The 6,407-nt window shown below is 54.1% G+C and overlaps 1 protein-coding gene across 4 annotated transcripts in view; it reads right to left on the reverse strand.

The window, feature by feature from the left end:
• Positions 1 to 4,652, reverse strand: part of BRPF3 (bromodomain and PHD finger containing 3) — a 29,943-nt gene extending 25,291 nt beyond the window's left edge. The window contains exon 1 of one of the 4 annotated variants that reach the window (XM_056361991.1): positions 4,209 to 4,652. The gene's annotated coding sequence lies outside the window, so the exon portion shown is untranslated. Of the gene's footprint in view, positions 1 to 42; positions 434 to 1,141; positions 1,851 to 4,017 lie in introns of those variants that run through there. The other 3 variants (XM_056361987.1, XM_056361988.1, XM_056361990.1) reach the window with 3 other exon arrangements.
• Positions 4,653 to 6,407: the final 1,755 nt, after the last annotated feature.

Consider the following 6,407-nt stretch of genomic DNA (forward strand, 5'->3'; position numbering starts at 1 on the left):
AGCTTATCTGTTGCTACACAGAGGCCTGAAGCAGCAACTCACCCTTATTTAGAGCAAACCACACTTCCAGCCCCTTTCTGTGGGACCCGCAGACAAGAAAACATAGTACAAACCCATAATTTGTACTTAGCCATTGCATTATTTCTGCTCTGTGAAGGACATGGCTCAGAAACCCTCAATCATGTGAGTCAAAGCAATCAGCACCTCGCAGGACCAGGACCTACAAGAAGCCCCACGCTTATTCCAGAAAGAAGTAACGATTCCAGGAGCAACACTTTTTCCTGAAAAAAGTACCAGTTCTGTGAACCACGAGATTAAGCCGTGACACACGTGTCCTAAGAAACAAAACAGGCTTTAAGAAAAGTTTCCAAACTCTCTTTTGCATCCACAGAAAGAAGCTACAGGTACCACTTTCAGTACACACACCCACATCGATGGAGCCTGCAGGCACAGTTTAATTTCAGATGCAAAATAAGAGATGACAATTTCCACCTGCAAATATAGGTACCACAAATTTCAGGACCTTTGCCTTAAAACTCTCATCAGCCACTTGATCAGCAGACTGCAGACACCCAGCTCCACTTGTCCCAGCTGAGCCCCAAGGGCTTCAATCAGCAGGAAAAAAGGATTTTAAAATAAGGGTATAAAAGCAATTTGATCATCAAATGAAAAACCTAGAAAATCTTGCTGGCAAGCAGCTCTCTTACAACTCAGGCAGGTACGAGCAATGAAGAAACCGGAGGCAAAAAGATATATGAGCAAAAAGATATTGGAGAATAAAGTAATTAGCATGAGCTGACCACACATAATTAGTATTGTGTTCAGGAAAAATGAAGCACTAGCCAACTGCTGGGAGTGCTGAGGGACGAGCCATCTGCAGCAAAACAAGCACCTGAAGGAAGGGTTACTTTACCTGTTGAAAAATGGTGCTGAAACAATCAGTATATTGTCTAAAGAAATTACCCAAAGTGGGTTTTCCATTGCAGCAATCGACTGCCATAAAACAACCCATCTGTAAAACACACAATTACTTAGCGCTATGTAGAAGCATCTAAAAACGGCGTGGAAATTGCTGCCAGCAAGAGCTGAGTGCCTGGGATAAGACATGCACCTGGTTATTAGGAGAGACACAGCTACCCACCTCCAAAATACCTTGAAAGCACCGATGAAATGAACTGGGACACACTGAGCTGAACATTGCAACCTTGTCTGCAACAACAGAAAGTTCTAAGCGGCAATCTAGGAATGTTTTTATCTTCTTGGCACACTTGAAAACACCTCCCAGCCACGGATAACAAAGAATCCCTCTGCAAACAGCACCCACGCATGCTGTAACGCTAAAAAGACTTGACTTCAGTGGGGTTAACTGCTATTTCAGCCCATGCTGATTCTTTGTCCCACCATGGACAAAGGTTGCTGATGTGAAAGCAGAAAGTTCAGTCAGTCACCCTCTCGCCGTCACCACAGCCTGCTCAAGGCTTTCCAAAAACCTCCCATCATCCAGTTCCGCTGGGTATTGCGCCAGGAGCAGGGGGTGAGGTTCCTAGAGAGCACAAATGAGCAAACAACGTGGCTACAATGCACAAAGCCACTGGGGATGAACTTAATTCTACCCCAGGAGTTTGCTCCGGAGTGGTTCAATTCTCCTGAGCAGCAGCTTTCATGTCTGTGGGCCAGAGATGCCTGGGGGGCTGCACAAGGCGACTAAAAAACCAAGCTCGACATCAGGAGACTTAAATTCACTACAAAGGGATCAAAAGTGCCACTGAAAAAAACCTGAGAGATCCACATATTGAACAACATGACAATAGAGGCCCCTATTATGCACGCAACCCAAAAAAAACAGCAGAAGCAGATCCTCTAAGGGGCAGGCTAAACATTTTATTTACACCCATGCAATGCTGCGCTGGCCATTTCCAAGGGTCAGAGGCACCCTCTACACCACCAAAGACCTCAGTCTCCTTCCCACCCCTCCCTCCCATGGCAGTCCTTCTTTCCAGCCTTCCCACGCTGAACAACCAAAGATTTTCCTTCCAGCACCAGGTTTCTTTGCTGACCTGCAGAGGACACAAGGCTGGAGCTCAAGGCTGCTGGGGGAGTTTCCTGGCCCCTTCCAGCATGGCTTGGGGATCCCAGTGAAGAGCTACGTCGCTCAGCGATGAAGAACTTCAGTGATATGCAGCAAGGAGGAGGTCACCTGGACCTTGGTGGGCAGCAGCAGATGGGAACAATGTGGTTCTTGTTCCACCGGAGCGCCGTGATTATTGGCAGTGGCTTCAGCTCATACAGCCCCAAACAGGCTGGGGTTTGATGTTACCAAGCTTTGGAACATCAACCACAAGGTCTGGAGACGTACCCTCACGTCCCTGTCCCACGCTCGCAGCCACCTGTTGCTGTTTGCTGGGATTTAAATCCCATTCCTGCACAGCGAGGAACAGATGCCTACGGAGCTATTTAAGAAACGCATCCATAAAATAAAAGCAATGGATGCCAGAGGAAAGAAACAGCCTGGAACAGTCACAGCCCCCTTTCCACCTTTGTTCTGCCAACCAACAAAACTGCTGCCCTCACCGATGTCCCTCCACGTTCCCACCGCATCTGTGCTTGCCATGGGCCCATATTCCCCTCGTGTGCCCGACGAGGGTTTACACTCCTCACGCCTGCGATGACACCTACAATGAAGCGCGTCTGTGCTCCGAGCTGCCTGTCCCTGCGATGCAGAGATCGATGCGGAGACCCTTACCGACCCCCTGGCACTCCTGTAACCAAGCCGAGCTGACGGGGGATGCCCCAAGCCATGGGAGAGGACCTCCCTCTGGAGCGGGAGGGTCGAGGCGTCATGTCGGGCTGCGGAGGAAGTTTAAGGTAAAGCCTGGGCTCAGCAAGAGGTGGTGTGTGCCATGAGCTGTGCCCGGCCTCAGCAGCGCTCTGAGGGGACCGTGGCACATCATGAGCTGTGCTCAGCCTCAGCAGCGCTCTGAGGGGACCATGGCACGTCATGAGCTGTGCTCAGCCTCAGCAGCGCTCTGAGGGGACCATGGCACGTCATGAGCTGTGCCCGGCCTCAGCAGCGCTCTGAGGGGACCATGGCACGTCATGAGCTGTGCCCGGCCTCAGCAGCGCTCTGAGGGGACCATGGCACGTCATGAGCTGTGCCCGGCCTCAGCAGCGCTCTGAGGGGACCATGGCACGTCATGAGCTGTGCCCGGCCTCAGCAGCGCTCTGAGGGGACCGTGGCACATCATGAGCTGTGCCCGGCCTCAGCAGCGCTCTGAGGGGACCGTGGCACGCCATGAGCTGTGACAGATGCCAGCCGGGAGCTCCTCTCAGGAGCTCCCCTGTGCAGCAAGAGCCACATAGTCCCTGCAGGGACCCCCAGTAGCAGCCAGCGATCTGGGTCAAGACATAGCAGGGACCTGGACAGAAATAAAGCCACCCCCGGGGGCGTGGGGAAGGCACGGCGGCCCTCAGCACCTGGCCCTGCCAGGCGAGCCCACCGCCCCGGGGCGCGAAAAGAGTCCCCAAGGAGAGAGGGACTAGGGCGGCGCAGAGCGAGAGAGCGCGCAGGCAGCGCCACGCGGCTATTGGCTATCGCCGCCGCCCATCCCAGCCCCACCACCAATAGCAACGCGAGGCTTTGCGGGTCTACCGCGGGGTGCTCTCGGCCCCGCCTGGGCCAATAGCGTGGGAGAAGGTGGGCGGGGCCCCCACGGGCGCCGCGGAGGGGGGGCCCCAAGATGGCGGCAAGGGGGGGGCCCGGTTGACACGGCGCTGCCCGTTCCCCCTCCGCAGCCGCTCGCCGCCGCCGCCCCCTCCGCGGCGAGGGGTCGCGGGCCGCTCCCGCCGCACCGGCACCGAGCAGGGCCGCGGGGAAGGCCCGCAGGCTGCGGTGCACCGGGCTGCCCCGGCTCCTTCCCTCCCGCCCGGTCACCTTCCCGCGACCCCGGCGCGGGGGTGTGTGAGGGAGGAGAGACCCCCTGAGGGAAGGGTGTCGCGGCCTCCCGCGCAGCGCTTTACCTGGCCGCCTCAGGCGCCGCCGCCGCGGCGCTCTCCACCGTTGCTGCCGCCTCCTTTTGGGTTGTTTTTTGTTGTTGTTGTTGTTTTTTTGTTGTTGTTGTTTTCAGGGTTTGGGGATTTTTTTTTTCTTTTTTTTTTTTTAAATCCTCTCCGCCTCCCCCTCCCCTCCCCCCTGGGGCGGACGGGCTCACCCAGCCGGCGGCGGGAGGGGAGGGCACAAGATGTCGGCTCCGTCCGCTCCGGCTACCGCCGCCTCCTCAGCGCCGCCTCCTCATGCCGCTGCCGCCGCTGCTCCCGCCGCTGCCGCTCCGGCCCCGGTGCCGCTTCGCCCCCCACCACCCTCACCTCCCCCCGGGCCCCCCCCCCCGCCGCTCTCGGTGCTGTGTGGAGGCGAAGGGGGCGGGGGGGGGGGGGGAGCAGGGGACACACGCACAAGATGGAGGCGGCGGTGGCGGCGGCGGAGCCCGGCCGAGCGGCGAGGAGAGGCGGCAGCCAGCGGGCAGGCGGGGGAGGGGGCTGCCGCGCTTCGCTCCCCCCCGCGGGCAGGGACCGCCCGCCCCTCCCCGGTCCCTTCCCACCCCCGGGCCGAGCCGAGCGGAGCGGGAGGCCCCGGGGGCTGCGGGGTGACGGCGGGGGGGGGGGTGCGGTGTGGGTTGGGGGGTCCCTCGTGGCTGGGGGGGGCGCGCCACGTGCCCGGCGGGGGTCTGCTTCTAGCTGCGGGCCCCCCATTCCGCGGGGTTGGGGTGCACCCGTGGGGGTCCCGTCCTTAGCCCCCCGGCCGCTCGGGGTGAACGGGCTGGCTTCCAGCCCCAGGTGCGTTGGGGTGCCTGCATCCTGCACCCGCTTTATTTGCAGGAGGGCTGGGGTCCTGACCCCCAGGGACCCCTCGGCCTTGTCTCTGCGCCGCTAGCCCAACGGGCAACAACCACCGAGCTATGGGAATGGGAATATCTCATATTTATTCTTTAGCCTGATCCTACAGGTCCAGATGGGCTTCCCAGCGCGCAGAGGTGTGATGGGTGAGGGACAGCGGGCGAGGAGCCAGCGAGGAAGAAGTTACACTTGCAGCTGAGCGAAGTGGTGGGATAGGAACTACAGAGGCTCCTACACTTACTTTTTATAGAGCATACCGCATACTCAGGCATATGCACGCTCCACCTTCCACCGAGATGGTGTTCCGAGATTGTGCAGGGTATTGTGTAATATTACCACCTGAATTTACAGAATTAAATGAATTGTTTTCAAAAGGAAAAAAAAAAAAAAGCATGCTATTTTTCCCTCATTTACTGTCCAACTAGAGATCTTTTGTCTCTTAATGTATATTAACAAGCAGCTGGTCTATGACAAGTCCATTGCAGAGTGCTGGGGTGGGACCTCATCTTCCTGAAGCCTTAAAGCATCGAAAAACACGTTACTGCTGAACAGGCTTACATGCCAACCTCTACCTACTCCTTTCTGCGTATACTTTTTAAAGAACCTACTGTTAATGTATCTGAACTCAAAAATAAGTAATAATATATTCTGTTCTCATCCTGCATAAAAAAAATAACCTATCAAAGATTTTCTGTACCATCTCTCAGGATCTCGCCTCACCCTGAAAGAACAACATGCAACAGCATGGTCCTGTCCATGAAGGATTGAAAAAAAAATATTTATAGGTGTTTGTGCTTCTGAGTTGAGTGTTGGGAAGACAGTTAAACCGTAAAATCATTTAAATAACTGATAAGCGATTTCACTATCTCATTTTCCCTTATGCAAGAACTTAATTTTAACAGTGGGTGTTACATTTTTCTCCTAGCACTTCTGGTGTCCTTTGTTCTTTTTATTACGACACATTTTTGTAAAGTCTTTCATTTTGATCTCAGTTTTGAAACTTTATACTCTTAGATTCACACTGGAAGTGGCTTATTATAATCACGTTAGGTTCCAGTCTTGCAAAGATTTGCATACATGCTTAATGTCAAGCATGTGAATAGCCCTGGTAAGTTCAGTAAGATGACTCGTGCACAAAGCGGTGTACAGACATCTCTGAAGAGCGGGGACCATGTGTTACAACATCAAAACAAGTTATCCATCATTTAGTTTTATAACAGAGCTGTGGAGCTAATGTGTTATTTGAAAAAACATTCTGAACTTATCTCACATCCCAGAGGCACAACTTAATTCAATTTCTTTGCTCTCCTGGTTTTTAAAGGGTGCAAGTTCAAAACCAGCAATGTTGCTTCAAATGAAAGCAGCAGTCTGGACAGCTCAAACAGGGCTGGGCACCTTCAATCATTTTATAATTTTCTTCGTTTTTATTCAAGTGAATCAACCATAATTTTCTCCCCTTTTAAAGTGTAATTTGGAATTGAGAACTGACCTTCTTGTTGTTGATTCATTAAGCCTCA

The sequence above is a fragment of the Falco biarmicus genome, chromosome 16 (genome assembly GCF_023638135.1).
Source record: "Falco biarmicus isolate bFalBia1 chromosome 16, bFalBia1.pri, whole genome shotgun sequence".
NCBI classification, from domain to species: Eukaryota; Metazoa; Chordata; class Aves; order Falconiformes; family Falconidae; genus Falco; species Falco biarmicus.